Source organism: Salmo salar, chromosome 06 (assembly GCF_965601325.2).
Source record: "Salmo salar chromosome 06, fSalSal1, whole genome shotgun sequence".
NCBI lineage: Eukaryota > Metazoa > Chordata > Actinopteri > Salmoniformes > Salmonidae > Salmo > Salmo salar.
This window is the reverse complement of record NC_138296.1, coordinates 14485131-14504531: the sequence shown is the minus strand read 5'-3', so window position 1 is coordinate 14504531 and position 19401 is coordinate 14485131. Positions and strand designations below refer to the sequence as shown.

At 40.9% G+C, this 19401-nt stretch overlaps 1 long non-coding RNA gene across 1 annotated transcript in view; it reads left to right on the top strand.

Moving 5' to 3' along the window:
• The window catches only part of LOC123743390 (uncharacterized), a 37737-nt gene that overhangs the window by 10192 nt on the left and 8144 nt on the right, over positions 1-19401 (top strand). Inside the window, exons 2-5 of the long non-coding RNA XR_006770155.2 lie at positions 614-698; positions 801-1015; positions 3272-7379; positions 7522-7565. This is a non-coding gene — a long non-coding RNA (uncharacterized LOC123743390). The remainder of the gene's footprint in view (positions 1-613; positions 699-800; positions 1016-3271; positions 7380-7521; positions 7566-19401) is intronic.

The window sequence follows — 19401 nt, the reverse complement described above, 5'->3', positions numbered from 1 at the left end:
ACTGTCTCTAGTTATTTCTCCTCCCATTTTCCCATTTTGTTGTTTTCATAATCCATAGGCTAATCCTTTTTTCCATTTTCATAGTCCTAAAACAATATTAAATAAACGTTTGAATGTCACTGAGGGGCAACATTGTTACATCTAATGCCTCTTTCCCTGAGGTTGACGCTGCGCAGTTGTTTGTACACGTGTACACATGCATAAACACACACTCACAATCAAATGTACACATTCACACACATGCACACATGTAAATAGTGCCACACATGCACTCAGATGTATTCAGTTGGCCTTGCTGTTGTGATTTTTGTTGTCCTGGATGTTTTTTGTTTTCATTTGTCTTTCTATTTTGGTTCTTTTGTTCATTTTGTTGGTCACTGGTTTGGGTCCCCATTTTGACCTTGTGGGAGATCTGTCGACGTGCCCTTGGGCAGGGCGTTGACCCTGGTTGCTTCTGTGGGTCGCTCTGGATGGGAGTCTGTTAGATAACTGTATTGTAAATGTTGAGTGGCTTCACTGCAAGTAGATTGTATGTTTCAATAACAATTAAATAAACAAAACATTCCCTCCCTGCGTGTGTGTGTGTGGCTCCCCTTGGGTGTTTTGTCCACAGAAACCAACAGGAGAGATCAGAGTCAGAAATTCTCAGTGGTCAGTCTTCCCAGAGTTATCAAACAGACCTGGCCTCCATATTCAGTGTATGTATTTTTGTTTACCTCCAGTAAAGTTGATCTGTCAATCATTCATTAATGAGAAAGCATTTATTCTCTTGCTTAACTTATTTACTTTATCTGTTTCAGTTGCTTGAAGAGAATATCATGACATTTGTGAAGAATGAGCTGAAGAGGTTCAAGAAGACTCTCAGTCCAGAACTCCCACAAGGCTTTGAGAGTCAGAAGCAGGTTAAGGAAGAAGTGGATGCAGGAGAGGAGTGCCAAAGAGGGGGCTCTGAAGATCCCAATGCACGTCCTGAGAAAAATGAACCAGAAGGAGCTTGCTGACACACTGGATAAAAGTAAGAGCTGTCTGCCTCATGTTGAATGCTGTTTTATAACAAACACTTAAAAGCAGTAGCTAAAGTACAGCTAAAGTAGCTGTGTAACTCAATGATATTGTAGCCTTAACACAACACCTAGTAACCTTGTCAAGTAACAGAAGGGATGTGTTGTGTTGATTAATTTAGACGGAGAGAAAGGGATAAACAACATTAGTAATACCATCACTAATACAAATAATAATATAATCTGTCACACTAGTGTGTAATGCATTACAGTGCCTTGCAAAAGTATTCACCCCCTTGGCGTTTTTCCTATTTTGTTGCATTACAACCTGTAATTTAAATGGATTTTTATTTGGATTTCTGTCACGCCCTGACCTGAGAGCCGTTTTCTCTGTTTGGTTAGGTCAGGGTGTGACATGTGGTGGGCATTCTATGTGTTGTATGTCTATGTTGTTTTTTTCTTTGCTTGGCCTAGTATGGTTTCCAATCAGAGGCAGCTGTCTATCATTGTCTCTGATTGGGAATCATACTTAGGCAGACCTTTTTCCCACCTTCAGTTCTGGGATCCTGTCTTTGTGTTGCATGTGTTTGCACGCCTAGCTTTTCATTCGTTGTATTGGTTTTTGCTGGTTCTCATTTATCAATAAATATGATGAACCCAACTCACGCTGCGCCTTGGTCTCCTCCTAACAACGAACGTCACAATTTCATGTAGTGGACATACTCAAAATAGTCCAAATTGGTGATGTGAAATGACAAATAACTTTATTTAAAAAATTCCAAAAAATAAAAAACGGTAAAGTGGTGCATGCATATGTATTCACCCCCTTTGCTATGAAACCCCTAAATAAGATCTGGTGCAACCAATTCACTTCAGAAGTCACATAATTAGTTAAAGTTCTCAGTATATATACATCTGTTCTTTCCATCCACCAAGCAAGCGGCACCATGAAGACCAAGGAGATCTCCAAACAGGTCAGGGAAAAACCTGTGGAGAAGTACCGTTCAAGTTTGGGTTATAAAAAAATATCAGAAACTTTGAACATCCCACGAGGCACCATTAAATCCATTATTAAAAAATGGAAAGAATATGGCACAACAAACCTGCCAAGATAGGGCTGCCCACCAAAACTCACGGACCAGGCAAGTAGGGCATTAATCAGAGAGGCAACAAGGAGACGAAAGAACCCTGAAGGAGCTGCAAAGCTCCACAGTGGAGATTGGAGTCTCTGTCTATAGGACCACTTTAAGCCGTACACTCCACAGAGCTGGGCTTTACGGAAGTGTGGTCAGAAAAGAGCCATTGCTTGAAGAAGAAAATAGGCAAACATGTTTGGTGTTCGCCAAAAAGCATGTGAGAGACTCCCCAAACATATGGTGGAAGGTACTCAGGTCAGATGAGACTAAAATTGGGCTTTTTGGCCATTGAGGAAAAAGCTATGTCTGCCACAATCCTCTCATCACCCTGAGAACACCATCCCCACGGTGAAGCATGGTGGTGGCAGCATCATGCTGTGGGGATGTTTTTCATCGGCAGGGACTGGGAAACTGGTCAGAGTTCAAGGAATGATGGATGGTGGTAAATACAGGGAAATGATTGAGGGAAACCTGTTTCAGTCTTCCAGAGATTTGAGACTGGGATGGAGGTTCACCTTCCAGCAGGACAATGACCCTAAGCATACTGCTAAAGCAACACTGGAGTGGTTTAAGGGGAAACAGTTAAATGTCTTGGAATGGCCTAGTCAAAACCCAGACCTCAATCCAATTGGGAATCTGTGGTATGACTTCAAGATTGGTGTACGCCAGCAGAACTCATCCAACTTGAGGGAGCTGTAGCCGTTTTGCTTTGAAGAATGGGCAAAAATCCCATTGTCTAGATGTGCCAAGTCAATAGAGACATACCCCAAGAGACTTGGAGCTGTAATTGCTGCAAAAGGTGTCTCTACAAAGTATTGACTTTTGGGGGGGGTTGAATAGTTATGCATGTTCAAGTTTTAAGTTTTTTTTGTTTTTATTTCTTGTTTTCGCATATTCAAAGTGGTAGGCATGTTGTGTAAATCAAATGATACAAACCCCCCAAAAATAAATTTTTATTCCAGGTTGTAAGGCAACAAAGTAGGAAAAATGCCAAGGGGGGTGAATACTTTCGCAAGCCAATGTATGAAAACATGGACACATTTATACAGTCAGTACAACTTTATAACAGTCCTACAATGCTGTAGGCATTAAAACAGACATAATATCAATAACCTCTGTTATTTCTTCATTCAGATGAGCTTGCTGTGATTTGCCAACGTGAACTCAAATCTAATCTAAAGAAGTTTCAATATGTATTTGAGGGGATCGCTAAACAAGGAAACCCAACACTTCTCAATAAGATCGACACAGAGCTCTACATCACAGAGGGTGGAAAAGGAGAGGTCAATAATGAACATGAGCTGAGACAGATTGAGACAACAACCAGGAAACAAGCAAGACCAGCGACTGCAATCAAATGTAACGACATCTTCAAACCCTTAACTGGACAAGACAAACTTATCAGAACTGTGCTGACAAAGGGAGTCGCTGGCATTGGAAAAACAGTCTCTGTGCAGAAGTTCATTCTGGACTGGGCTGAAGGAAATGCAAATCAGGATGTCCAATTTGTATTTTCATTCCCTTTTCGGGAGCTGAATTTGAAAGGGGAAAAACGCACTTTGATTGAACTTCTCAATCACTTCTCGATGGAAACCAAAGAATCAAGGATCTCCAACTACGACAAGTACAACGTTCTGTTCATCTTTGATGGTCTGGATGAGTGTTGACTGCCCCTAGACTTCCAGAAGAACAAGATCTGTTGTGACGTCACAGCGTCAACCTCAGTGGATGTTCTGCTGACAAATCTCATCAAGGGAAATCTGCTTCCCTCTGCTCTCCTCTGGATAACTTCCCAACCTGCAGCAGCCAATAAGATCCCTTCAGTGTGTGTTGACCAGGTGACAGAGGTACGAGGGTTCAATGACCCACAGGAGGAGTACTTCAGGAAGAGATTTAGTGATCAGGACCTGGCCAGCAGAATCATCTCACACATAAAGACATCAAGGAGCCTCCACATCATGTGCCACATTTCAGTCTTCTGTTGGATTTCTGCAATAGTCCTTGAACACATGCTGAAACATAAGAGAGAAGAGATGCCCAAGACTCTGTCTGAGATGTACACACACTTTGTGGTTTTCATACCAAACAGAATAATGAAAAGTATCTTGGGAAAGAAGAGACAGGTCCACACTGGAATAAAGAGAGCATTCTGTCACTGTGGAAATTGGCTTTTCAACAGCTTGTCAAGGGCAATCTGATTTTCTATGAAGAAGACTTGAAAGAGGCTGGCATTGATGTCAATGAAGCCTCTGTGTACTCAGGATTGTGGACACAGATCTTTAAAAAGGAATGTGTGCTGTACCAGGACAAGGTGTACTGCTTCGTTCATCTGAGTGTTCAGGAGTTTCTGGCTGCTAGCAACTTATTTGTTCTTTTCAGAAACAAGCCTGAAGTTACTTTCTACAAGAGTGCTGTGGATAAAGCCTTACAAAGTGAGACGGTAACCCTGGACCTTTTCCTTCCTTCTGGGCCTCTCACTGGAGTCCAATCAGAAGCACTTAGGTATACTGACAAAGACAAGAAGCAGTTTACAGAGCCACAAAGAACCCGTCTAGTACATCAAGGAGAAGATCAGGGAGAATCCCTCTCCAGAGAGATGCATCAATCTGTTCCACTGTCTGAATTAACTGAATGACCATTCTCTAGTGGAGGAGATCCAAAACTTCCTGAGCTCAGGAAGTCTCTCTGAAGTCGAACTGTCACCTGAACAGTGGTCAGCTCTGGTCTTTGAGTTGCTGACTTCAGAAAAGGAGCTGGATGTGTTTGACCTGAAGAAATACTCCAGTTCAGAGGAGGGTTTTCTGAGACTGCTGCCAGTAGTCAAAGCCCCCACAGCTGCTCTGTGAGTACATACATTACATTTAAGTACTAATATCAGGAATAAATATTCAGTTATGGCAAAAATATGTATTATTGAAAAACATAATGAATCAATGCATTGATGTTCACATTAGTATGACAATATGACCATAAAATTCTAGGAGACGTAATCTATACGTTGTTTTAGAGAATAAACCAAATGCATCTACCATTGTCCTTCTACACTACTGGTGTTAAATTAAGAGTGTTTGTGAAGTCCTGGTGATCTCTGTCAGGCTGTGGAGTCACAGAGAAAGGCTGTCCTTCTCTGGCCTCAGCTCTGAAGTCAAACCCCTCACACCTGAGAGCTGGATCTGAGTAACAATGACCTGAGGGATTCAGGAGTGAAGCTTCTCTCTGCTGGACTGGGGCATCCCCACTGTAAACTGGAGACTCTGAAGTCAGTATTCCTGTACTTGGTCAACAAGTGATAACTGTTGACCAGATCCACATTTACCAGGCACACATACTGTAGTCCACACCGTATGTGTTTGGACATTGAAGCTTACAGTTTGAGATTTGGCGCTATACTCCAGAATTTTGGATTTGAGATAGAATGTTTCATATTAGGCGACAGTACAGAATGTCACCTTTTATTTCAGTGCTCATACATACCTGTTTTACTGTTTAGAAATGAAAGGACTTTATCTATCTACTTCTCTCATTTGAAAAATTCATAATAATTTGGACAAATTCACTTATAAAGCAGAAAGAGACACAAACTATGTTCGAATACCCACACTAACATATTGTGTACTACATGCTTAATGAGTGTATACTATTAATTCATTTCAACATTTTCTTAACATTTGTCATAATTAGTAAAGGATTAGCCCCTTTTTTAAATTTTTGCCTAAAATGACATACCCAACTCTAACTGCCTGTAGCTCAGGCCCTGAAGCAAGGATATGCATATTCTTGGTATCATTTGAATGGAAGCACTTTGCATTTTATGGAAATGTGAAAGAATATAGTAGAATATAACACAATAGATCTGCTAAAAGATAATACAAAGAAAAAAAGAGAAAGTCCATAATGTATTATTCCAGCCCAGGTGAAATTTTGATTTTGACCACTAGATGGAATCAGTGTATGTGCAAAGTTTTACACTGATGCAATGAACCATTGCATTTCTGTTCAAACTGTTGTATCAAGACTGCTCAAATGTGCCTAATTTGTTTATTAATAACTTCATGTTCATAATTGTGCACTCTCTTCAAACAATAGCATGGTATTCTTTCACTATAATATCTACTGTAAAATGGACAGTGCAGTTAGATTAACAAGAATTTAAGCTTTCTGCCAATATCAGATATGTCTATGTCCTGGGAAATGTTCTTGTTACTTACAACCTCATGCTAATCGCGTTAGCTCAACCGTCCAGTGGAAGGGACACCGCTCCCGAAGAAGTTTAAAGCAATGAATTGGTATGTGCTCTCGTCGGACTTCGGCTGCATATTTTCCGCCATTTTCTTCAAATCTGAAAATGTTGTGAAGCCACGCCCATTCTCTGAAGAATTGCATTATAGGCCCTAAAGCACAGATGGTGTCCACTGCGTGTATACTTCGTATTTTGGCGAATTTAGTACGACATCTGGGAACTTTTGGCATACTAACTATATCCATACAATGACCAATAAGCATACTATATACTCAATTCTCGTCACAAATAGTACGGTTTGTGCGGTTAGTATAAGTATTCGAACACAGCTACAGTAAAATTCCACTACAATAGCATCATCAGGGTTAATTTAGTAATTTTTAGAAACATGTTATCTGCTCACTTAGAAGATTAACCTAGTCATCATTCTCCATTCAGTTACTATTGGGCAAAACATAACCCAAAACAAACTGCAAATGCAACCAACAAGCTAAGGACCATATACTAAATGTCTGACTACTTTAATACACTATAAGTGAATTGGTCAGAATACCTAAGACTTCTTCAAATGGGGGATCTAGATACATAAAGTGCTTTCTGTCTCACTTTTTTTTTTTTTTTTAAATGGTCTGGTCAAATGGTTGTTCTTTATATTTTTCTCTCTACAAGCAATACTTTGATTTGTAGTTTTCTAATAATGATACATCCATTTATTAATTTAAATGGCAGGTTTCATGACACTGTATTTGAACATTTTGAAAAAATATACTGCTGACATTTTCATCACCAGAGAATAGCAGTGTGATTTTAAAATTATTTTTAAATCACACTGCTAGGCTGTCTAGTCACAGAGGAAGGCTGTGCTTCTCTGGTCTCATTTCTGAGGTCAAACCTCTCACACCTGACAGAATTGGAACTGAGCTACAATCACCCAGGAGACTCAGGAGTCAGACTGCTCTCTGCTGGACTGGAGGATCCACACTGCAGACTGGAGAAACTCAAGTATGTAGAAGGTTTGTCAATGTTCATATCAAACATGTTTGAGTTATCAGGCTAGTTAAAACAAACATTCTTACCACCACTTGGACAAAGGTGTGTGAACCTGTATCACTTAATGACTCTGTTCTTCTGCTTACCGGTACAGTGTTGAACATGGAGAGTACACAATGGAACCTGGGCTTAGAAAATGTGAGTGTTGACTGCTGTGAAGAATATGACTAAGAATAAGTCTTAACTTGAATTACTTTAAGTCAAAATCTAGACCACCATCATGACTTACTTGCAATGGCAATTTTAGCATGTAAATCTTGGTGGGGCAAACAAAAAAATATGTTTTAGATACATGCCAGCAAAGCCACAACACTACACTACACTAAACAATACATTAATTTCACTATAACGGTGCCTACAAACTGTTAGGGCCTATATAAAGCTGTCCCAACAGCAGAGTCCCAACAGCAGTTCTAACATCTTACCACTGCTACACCTGGCTTTCAGCAGAGCCTTGTCTGGCAGCGAAGCAGTTCATTCAGCCACATTTACCTCCTTTAAAAAAAACATGGCTGACTTGCTTAAACAAATGTGGTTTCTAATGATAATTGAGATATACAAACTGTGGCATAAAGGGACGACAAGCGGATAAGAGGCAATCAGTCATTTTGATTAAGACCTTAACGAGCGAGTGACAATAGACGTAGTCAATTTAACTATTTGTTCAGCACTTTTGAAATGTACATGCTACAGAATTCAGAACATGGGACGTTCTTACAATGTACTCCTAATGTACTCCTGTTACAATGTACTCCTGTGTCTCTAAAACAGGTTATAGGCTACATGTGCACCAACAAATTAGAACAGTAGGTGAAATTAAGAGTTGAATGTAGACCAAATTATTAGGGTGAGGCACATGGGCAACTAACAGCTTACTACACAACATGCACTTAGTATTACTTTCTTAGCTACAGTACACATATCTCTCTAGCATCCTGCATAATTTATGAAGCAGTAACAGTTTTGCTTCAGTCCCTCTCCTAGCCCATAGCTGGGCTCGAGCCAGGGACCCTCTGCACATGTCACCCTCGAAGCATTGTTAACTAGCGGAACGCCTCGCCAATATCCAATGGAAGAGCGTGGTGCGAAATACAAAAACCTCAAATGCAATAATTTAAATTTTTCAAACATATGACTATTTTACACCATTTTAAAGATAAGACTCTTGTTAATCTAACCACATTGTCCAATTTCAAAAAGGCTTTACAGCGAAAGCAAAACATTTGATTGTTAGGAGAGTACATAGCCACAAATAATCACACAGCCATTTTCCAAGCAAGCATATGTCACAAAAACCCAAAACACAGCTAAATGAAGCACTAACCTTTGATCTTCATCAGATGACACTCCTAGGACATTATGTTATACAATACATGCATGTTTTGTTCAATCAAGTTCATATTTATATCAAAAACCAGCTTTTTACATTAGCATGTGATGTTCAGAACTAGCATACCCACCGCAAACTTCTGGTGAATTTACTAAATTACTCATCATAAACGTTGACAAAATACATAACAATTATTTTAAGAATTATAGATGCAGTACTCCTTTATGGAATCGCTATGTCAGATTTTAAAATAGCTTTTTGGCGAAAGCACATTTTGCAATATTCTGAGTGTATATAGCTCAGCCATCAGGGCTAGCTATTTTGACACCCACCAAATTCGGGACACACTAAACTCAGAATTAGTATTAGAAAAATGGCATTACCTTTGCTGATCTTCATCAGAATGCACTCCCAGGACTGCTACTTCCACAAGAAATGTTGTTTTTGTTCCAAATAATCCATAGTTATGTCCAAATACCTCTGTTTTGTTCATGCATTCAGGTCACTATCCAAAGGGTAACGCGCGAGCGCATTTCGAGACAAAAAAAAAAAATGTTCCATTACCGTACTTAGAAGCATGTCAAACGCTGTTTATAATACATTTTTATGGTATTTTTCTCGTAAAATAGCGATAATATTCCAACCGGACAATAGTGTGTTTATTCAAAGAGGAAAATAAAAAACAGCGTGGTCGTGTGAAAGCGCATATCCAATCTCTTTGTCACAAGGCAGACAACTGAGAAACTGAGCTACTATACTCTGCCCAGAGACAGGAGACACCTCAATCCGCTTTCTGAAGGCTTTAGAGAGCCAATGGAAGCCTTAGAAAGTGCAACGTAACCCCACAGATACTGTAGTTTCGATAGAGAACCAAAAGAAGAACTACAAATTCAGACAGGCCACTTCCTGCTTGGAATTTTCTCAGGTTTTTGCCTGCCATATGAGTTATGTTGTACTCACAGACACCATTCAAACAGTTTTAGAAACTTCAGAGTGTTTTCTATCCAACTCTACTAATAATATGCATATTCTCGTTTCTGGGCAAGAGTAGTAACCAGTTTAACCTGTTTAGGATAGGGGGCAGTATTGACACGGCTGGATAAAAAACGTACCCGATTTAATCTGGTTACCACTCCTACCCAGTAACTAGAATATGCATATACTTATTACATATGGATAGAAAACACCCTAAAGTTTCTAAAACTGTTTGAATGGTGTCTGTGAGTATAACAGAACTCATTTGGCAGGCAAAAACCTGACAAGGTTTCAGGCAGGAAGTGGCCTGTCTGACAAGGTGTCGTTCTTCTTGTCTCTGTTTATTGAAGAGTGAGGATCTTAGCTGTCCCGTGACACTTCCTACGGCTGCCATAGGGTCTCAGAAGGCGGCAAAAAGCTGAATCGTGGCTTTGCAGGCTCTGGCTGAAACAAAGTAGCGCGTTTGGGTAGTGGCTGGTTACAGTACTGTGAGACTCAGGCGCGTGCCCGCGTCGACCGAAAGCTTTGTTTATTTTCCTCAGTTTAGCTAAATGGACATTCCCGGTCGGAATATTATCGCTTTTTTACGAGAAAAATGGCATAAAAATGGATTTTAAACAGCGGTTGACATGCTTCGAAGTACGGTAATGGAATATTTAGATTTTTTTTGTCACGAATTGCGCCATGCGCGCGACCCTGATTTACCATTTCAGATAGTGTCTGGGACGCACGAACAAAACGCCGCTATTCGGATATAACGATGGATTATTTTGGACCAAACCAACATTTGTTATTGAAGTAGCAGTCCTGGGAGTGCATTCTGATGAAGACAACAAAAGGTAATCAAACTTTTATAATAGTAAATATGATTATGGTGAGTGCTAAACTTGCCGGGTGTCTAAATAGCTAGCCCGTGATGCCTGGGCTATGTACTTAGAATATTGCAAAATGTGCTTTCACCAAAAAGCTATTTTAAAATCGGACATATCGAGTGCATAGAGGAGGTCTGTATCTATAATTCTTAAAATAATTGTTATGCTTTTTGTGAACGTTTATCGTGATTAATTTAGTAAAATGTTAGCGAATTCCTCCGGAAGTTTGCGGGGGGTATGCTAGTTCTGAACGTCACATGCTAATGTAAAAAGCTGGTTTTTGATATATGAACTTGATTGAACAAAACATGCATGTATTGTATAACATAATGTCCTAGGGTTGTCATCTGATGAAGATCATCAAAGGTTAGTACTGCATTTAGCTGTCTTCTGGGTTTTTGTGACATTATATGCTAGCTTGAAAAATGGGTGTCTGATTATTTCTGGCTTGGTACTCTGCTGACATAATCTAATGTTTTGCTTTCGTTGTAAAGCCTTTTTGAAATCGGACAGTGTGGTTAGATTAACGAGAGTCTTGTCTTTAAATAGCTGTAAAATAGTCATATGTTTGAGAAATTGAAGTAATAGGATTTTTAAGGTTTTGAAAATCGCGCCACAGGCTTCAAGTGGCTGTTACGTAGGTGGGACGAATTCGTCCCGCCTAGCCCATAGAGGTTAAATTGGGTACGTTTTTTCATCCGACCGTGAAAATACTGCCCCCTATCCCAAAGAAGTTAACTGTCGCTCTACAAAAGCCGTGGCTCTTGCAGAGCAAGGGAAATAACTACGTCAAGGTCTTAGAGCGAGTGACATCATAGATTGAAATGCTACCGGCTCGCACTGCTAACTAGCTAGCTGTTTCTCACCGGTTACAGCAGCATAAGACATTTCTTGACTCACGTTGTTGTGATGTGCTGGAACGGCGCGGCGGTCCTTCGTGGGCAAATTTTGTCATCAAAGAGAAAGATGCCAGATTTACAATTCGAGTTGAAAGACCGTTGAAAATGTATTTTCCCAGTTTGAGCTGTTTATTCCCGACTTCCCAGTTGCTATGCTTGCAGTTAGCCACTGTCACTGATTCCTTACAAACCACTCATTATTGAATTTGAGATCTCCAACTTGTTGTGTAATATTTGTCCAATTTCCGATGAGCACCGATACATTTCATCTATATCTTCTCCATTATTTTTCTTCATATGGCAAGGATTAGCCAGTAGACTTGGTTCATGATGACTGCTAGCTAAGATTGTGAAAGTAAGATGTTGACATGATCAGTCCAATCAAAGCTGCTATACATATAACATGATTTGACATAATTTCTTTGGCCAATTACCTTGAGCCTTCTTGAACGTGCACTTGTAATATAACTCTATGGCTGGACCCAAAGGGCTGAAATGTCGGATGTCCACCTTACTAAAGACTTAAAATAGGCGATTACGCAATGACCCCAAGAGTGACAGACCACTGAGCCAATCAAAGCACAATGCTCCTATTTTCTGCTGGCCTGCCCACCAAAGCAGTGAGCTAGGCTGAAACACCTGCATTTTGGAGCTGCCTCACTCAAGAAAACTAAAAAGAGACCATGTTTGTTTGCTGCTTTATTAACTCAATTATTTATATATATTACGCGGCAGCGTAGCCTAGTGGTTAGAGTGTTGGTTCAAATCCCCGAGCTGACAAGGTACAAAATCTGTCGTTCTGCCCCTGAACAAGGCAGTTAACCCACTGTTCCTAGGCCGTCATTGAAAATAAGAATTTGTTCTTAACTGACTTGCCTATTTAAATAAAGGAAAAAAACTTAACCCAAAAACCTAACCCGTACTCATACCCTAACCTTAACCCAAAAACCTAACCCTAAAACTAAGCTTAGCTCCTAACCCTTAATGTAATTATAACCTTAACCCGAAACCCCCTAGAAATAGCATTTGACCTCGTGGGGACTAACAAAATGTCCCCAGTTGGTCACATTGTTTGTTTATTTACTATTCTTATGAGGAATCCTGGTCCCCACAATAATAGTTAAACATGTCCACACAGGACACTCACACTCACACTGGACACACACACACTTGACTCACACACACTGGACACCCACCAGTTTGGGCCAGTTTATTTCTGTAAATACACTGATCAAAAATATGAAGACAACATGTAAAGTGTTGGTCCCATGTTTCATGAGCTGAAATAAAAGATCCCAGAAATGTTCCATACTGTACACACAAAAAAAATGTATAAGTTTTATATTCCTGTTAGTGAGCATTTCTCCTTTGCCAAGATAGTCCATCCACTTGGCAGGTGTGACATTTCAAGAAGCTGATTAAACAGCATGATATTACAAAGGTACACCTTGTGCTGGGGACATTAAAACTGCACATTTTAGTGGCCTTTTGTCACATAACACAATGCCAGAAAAGTTGAGGGAGCTTGCAATGGGCATGCTGACTGCAGAAATGTCCAACAGAGCTGTTGAATATTAATTTTTCTAAGTCACCTTGAATGTTGTTTTAGAGAATTTGGCAGTACGTCCAACCGGCCTAAAAACCGCAGACCACATGTACGGCATCATATGGGCGAGGGGTTTGCTGAAGTCAACGTTGTGAACAGTGTCCCATGGTAGTGGTGAGGCTATAGTATGGGCAGGCATAAGCTACGCACAATGAAAACAAGTGCATTTTATCAATGGCAATTTGAATGCACAGAGATACTGTGATGAGATCCCATTGTCATACCATTCATCCGCCACCATCACCTCATGTTTCAGCATGATATTGCACGGCCCCATGTCGCAAGGATCTGTACACAATTCCTGGAAGTTATTCCACGGCCTGAGTACTCACCAGCATGTTTGGGATGCTCTATGTAGGTGTGTACGACAGCGAGTTCCAATTCTCACCAATATCCAGCAACTTTGCACAGCCATTGAAGAGGCGGGGACACTATTCCACAGGCCACAATCAACAGCCTGATCAACACTATGCAAAAAGAGATGTGTCGTGCTGCATGAGGCAAATGGTGGTCACACCAGATACTGACTGGTTTTCTGATCCACGCTCCTACTTTTTAATTAAGATATCTGTGACCAACAGAGGGATATCTGTATTCCCAGTCATGTGAAATCCATAGATTAGGGCCTAATGAAGTCACTTCAGTTGACTGATTTCCTCATACGAACTGTAACTCAGTAAAATCTTAGAAATTGTTGCGTTTATATTTTAGTTCAGTATAATAAAAAAGAGCAGTTCTAAATGTTTTATGTTTGATATGATGTTAGTAGAATATAAAACATGAGCTGGCGCACACCCAGAAAAAATATTTTGTGTGAAGGTGCTGACTAACGGCGAATAAACTATAAACTTTTCAAATAGTCACACACTCCATATATAAACTCCCCCCCACACACTCACACAGTAACATGCACACCTGCATACACACACGTTTCTTGGTAACGTCTCTCTTCTGATAAAAGTCGAGGATGTCACTACACTCTTAGAAAAAAGGTTTCCAAAATGGTTCTTCGGCTGTCCCCATATGGGAGCCCTTTTTGGTTCCAGGTAGAACCCTTTTTGGGTTCCATGTAGAACACTCTGTGCAAAGGGTTCAACGTCAAACTCAAAAGGGTTCAGTCTGAAAACCAAAATGTTTCTTCAAAGGGTTCTCCTATCGGGACAGCCAAAGAACCCTTTTAGGTTCTAGATAGCTGTCACGGCTGTCATAGGAATGAGAGGACCAAAGTGCAGCGTGTGTGTCGTTCCACATTTTATTTATACTGTGAAACTATGCAATACATAAATACACTGAAAGAAAAAACAACAAACCGTGACGCAGAGATGAACACAGACACAACAAAAAAAGAATCACTCACAAAACCCAGGTGGAAAAACCCCTACTTAAGTATGATCTCCAATTAGAGACAACGAGGACCAGCTGCCTCTAATTGGAGATCATCCCGAACAAAACCCCAACATAGAAATACAAAACTAGAACCTAAACATAGAAAACAGAGAGGAAAAAAAAACGTGTCACGCCCTGACCTACTCTACCATAGAAAAGAACATCTTTCTATGGTCAGGACGTGACAGTACCCCCCCCCCCCCCCCCCCACTGGTGCAGTACACAGATCCTCCCAAAGAGGAGGCGGCTCCGGTTCGCGGCGTAACCGTCCGCTGATCCCTCTGCTTCAGTGCCACCAGACCGTGGATCGTCATCGGAGGAACCGGACTGTAGATCATTGCCGGAGGTTCCGGGCTGCAGGCCGCCGCCGGAGGTTCCGGGCTGCAGGCCGCCGCCGGATACAACAGTCAGTAGAGGTAGTCAGTAGATACAACAGGGAGTCAGTAGATACAACAGGGAGTCAGTAGTCAGCAGATATAACCGGGAGTCAGTAGTCAGCAGATATAACAGGGAATCAGTAGATTCAACAGGGAGTCAGTAGATTCAACAGGGAGTCAGTAGATTCAACAGGGAGTCAGTAGATTCAACAGGGAGTCAGTAGATACAACAGGGAGTCAGTAGTCAGCAGATATAACAGGGAGTCAGTAGATACAGCAGGCAGTCAGTAGAGAGAGGTAGTCAGTAGAGAGAGGTAGTCAGTAGAGAGAGGTAGTCAGTAGATACAACAGGGAGTCAGTAGATACAACAGGGAGTCAGTAGTCAGTAGATATAACAGGGAGTCAGTAGTCAGCAGATATAACAGGGAGTCAGTAGTCAGCAGATACAACAGGGAGTCAGCGGATACAACAGGGAGTCAGCGGATACAACAGGGAGTCAGCGGATTCAACAGGGAGTCAGCGGATTCAACAGGGAGTCAGCGGATTCAACAGGGAGTCAGCAGATACAACAGGGAGTCAGTAGATACAACAGGGAGTCAGTAGTCAGTAGATACAACAGGGAGTCAGTAGTCAGCAGATATAACAGGGAGTCAGCAGATACAACAGGGAGTCAGCGGATACAACAGGGAGTCAGCGGATACAACAGGGAGTCAGCAGATACAACAGGGAGTCAGTGGATACAACAGGGAGTCAGTAGATACAACAGGGAGTCAGTAGTCAGTAGATACAACAGGGAGTCAGTAGTCAGCAGATATAACAGGGAGTCAGTAGATACAGCAGGCAGTTAGTAGAGAGAGGTAGTCAGTAGAGAGAGGGAGTCAGTAGAGAGAGGGAGTCAGTAGATACAACAGGGAGTCAGTAGATACAACAGGGAGTCAGTAGATATAACAGGGAGTCAGTAGTCAGTAGATACTACAGGGAGTTAGTAGATACAACAGGGAGTCAGCAGATACAACAGGGAATCAGTAGTCAGCAGATATAACAGGGAGTCCGTAGAGAGAGGTAGAGAGAGGTAGTCAGTAGAGAGAGGTAGAGAGAGGTAGTCAGTAGATACAACAGGGAGTCAGCAGATACAACAGGGAGTCAGCAGATACAACAGGGGGTCAGTAGATACAACAGGGAGTCAGTAGTCAGCAGATACAACAGGGGGTCAGTAGATACAACAGGGAGTCAGTAGTCAGCAGATACAACAGGGAGTCAGTAGATACAACAGGGAGTCAGTAGTCAGCAGATATAACAGGGAGTCAGCAGATATGGGAGCAGGTGGGAGTCAGTAGATACAACAGGGAGTCAGTAGATACAACAGGGAGTCAGCAGATACAACAGGGAGTCAGTAGTCAGCAGATATAACAGGGAGTCAGTAGAGAGAGGTAGAGAGAGGTAGTCAGTAGATACAACAGGGAGTCAGTAGATACAACAGAGAGTCAGTAGATATAACAGGGAGTCAGGAGTCAGCAGATACAACAGGGAGTCAGCAGATACAACAGGGAGTCAGCAGATACAACAGGGAGTCAGCAGATACAACAGGGAGTCAGTAGATATATATATATTTCAGGTGGATGACCTTGCCCTTAGTCTGCCTCCTGTCCCTCCTTCCGCCATGGGTACACCTTCCTGAAAACAATGACTCCATACTTTGCTTAAACCTGTTCTGCCAGTTCATGTCCTTAAAGACTAGAATGTTCCAATGTGGTTAGCCAAAAAGATGACAGGATAGTTCACACATTCATCCTTCAGGGTTACTGTCAAACAGATATATCAAATTTCTGGTTTGTCCATAACTTGTTTCCTGCTCGTAGCAGGCCGTGGTTACAGGAATCCTTTCTCTAACTATAAGTTCTATGATTTCATGAGAATATTTTTTTTGCAGTGAGAGTGTAATGCAAGTCAAGGTGTCCTTGGATGAATGTCAACAATATTTTTAACCAGCATTGCTAAATGAACCGTTGCAATAAAAAATTATGAAAATAATAAAATGTATTGTCACAGACACCGGATAGGTGCAGTGAAATGTGTTGTTTTACAGGGTCAGCTATAGTAGTATGACACCCCTGAGCACATTAGAGTTAAGTGTCTTGCTTAAGGGCACATCAACAAATTTTCACCTTGACAGCTCAGGTATTCAAACCAGCGACCTTTCAGTTACTGGTCCAATGCTCTAACCACTAGGTAATCTGACCATACCATACCAGTTCACACCCCTAAAAGAAAACAATGTTCAAATGTAGTCCTTGAAGAGGTATTAGGAGTATGATTTCAATCGCATTGAAATGCAAATACCCAGATAATGGTAAGAAATATAGCAAATAAAATATGTAAAAGTTAGCTAATATAAAGAAAATGACAGCGTTGATAGGAATACAACGTCAAAATATATCTGAAGTATAAACATTCTCCGTGTTGAATTAGTTCTTACCTTATGGATAAATAAAGCTTGAGGGTAACTACAATACAACATTCAAAACATGAAAACAAAACTACATAACATCAGTATATACAGTTGCAATGTAGTTAGAACTCAAACTATTTCCATCTAACAGAAAAACAACAAGAAAGTTTGATCAACACATTTAGATTTTAAATACTGCACTTGCTTTTGCATTACCCCTATAGTTGTTTAAAGGCATACAAAGACAGTATCGGTATTTTAGGGGTCATGGGTCAGATCAGTGGTCATATGGTACAATATGTTAAAATAATTTTATTGTAATTTTACCAATATCTTATTGGGCTCATTTCGGGAGGTGGAAATTGTATTTTAGATGTGGTCAGCATCATTATTTTGGGCTGTTTTGTCACCAGAACTGAGCTTCTCAAAAAGTATCCCCAGGAGGACCCCGGAAACCCTAAGCAAGGGGACTGGAATAGTCTGAGGCAGGCATTAGATTGCGAGTGTTTTCAAGTGTAACAATAATAACAATGGTTTTGGGAAACATCTAGAGATTTAACAATGCTCCTACGAAGGTTCTAACGATGAACGTTCTCTTAAGATACTATTGACACGCTGGACCCTGGATAAGACCATCTACTAAATATCTAAAATGTCAAATGAAAATATTTTTCACACAGATCTCAAATTACTGTATAGATTATTATTTATTGTTAATTGATGTCACAAATATATTATTTAAACAGTTCTTTATTAAAAATGCAGTTGTGTTACATTTGAATGTGTAAAACTTATCAGTACTACATATTTCTCTGAGAGTGAGGCAGATATATAGCATTTAGCAAAAACATGATTATATGTCTCTCTGAAATGAAACCATCAAGTGATAGATTTTAAACAAGTAAATGTCTGTCATTGAACAACCCCATACCATGCTTAGCTACCCCTGGAAGGTATCCCCCGACGATGTCCACTTGGACAGTTCTGCATTATTTCTTCAACAGTTGAGTTCATTACATTATTATTATACATTCCCTGCAGTCCGAGGATGGCACATGTTGAATGAATGTGTCCTACCAAATTAAGGATTGGAACAGTCCCCCATCTGAACTGTCCAAATGGTCATCGTCGGGGATAGCTTCCAGGGGTAGCTGGCTATCAATGGGCAACAACTCTGGAAGAAATAATACTAAATAACGTTCTCTAATGCAGCAGTGTAATCCTTTTCAAGAGGCAGATGATCACCGTAGGTTGGAGGGGACAAGACAGGATCAAGGTCAGCCCGCTACATCTGCAGCAGCCAGGAGGGAAGATTGTGTCACTAACCCGGCCGGAGGACAAAGACAAAGAGGCTGATCATGCAGGACAAACTGGCCATGGAATTTCATGAGCACAAACTAATGTATTTAAAAGAATAGCATGATATGAAGATGTGAATCCTTCATGTTGAGTTGTCTATGAAGGAGGAGGGGAGAAACATGAAGCAGCAGCAGTACCAATGTTCTTCATGTTGAGTTGTCTATGAAGGAGGAGGAGGGAAACATGAAGCAGCAGCAGTACCAATGTTCTTCATGTTGAGTTGTCTATGAAGGAGGAGGAGGGAAACATGAAGCAGCAGCAGTACCAATGTTCTTCATGTTGAGTTGTCTATGAAGGAGGAGGAGGGAAACATGAAGCAGCAGCAGTACCAATGTTCTTCATGTTGAGTTGTCTATGAAGGAGGAGGAGGGAAACATGAAGCAGCAGCAGTACCAATGTTCTTCATGTTGAGTTGTCTATGAAGGAGGAGGAGGGAAACATGAAGCAGCAGCAGTACCAATGTTCTTCTCAAACCAGCACCAGTTCTGGGTCCCAATATTTCCATTTGGGAATTAAAAAGCTTTTTGTTACCAATCCATGGCTATTGTTTGCTTCAATCATTTGAGATATCTTTGTTGTGAGAAGTGTTGCATAGCAAAAGCATCTCTGCAGGCTTGTCCATTTCTGTCATTGTCTGCCTCAACCATGAGAACATGGGGGTCAACCTCATCTTTAATGTGAGGATCTGGGCAGCCATGCTGTTTGAGGTCATAGATCTGGG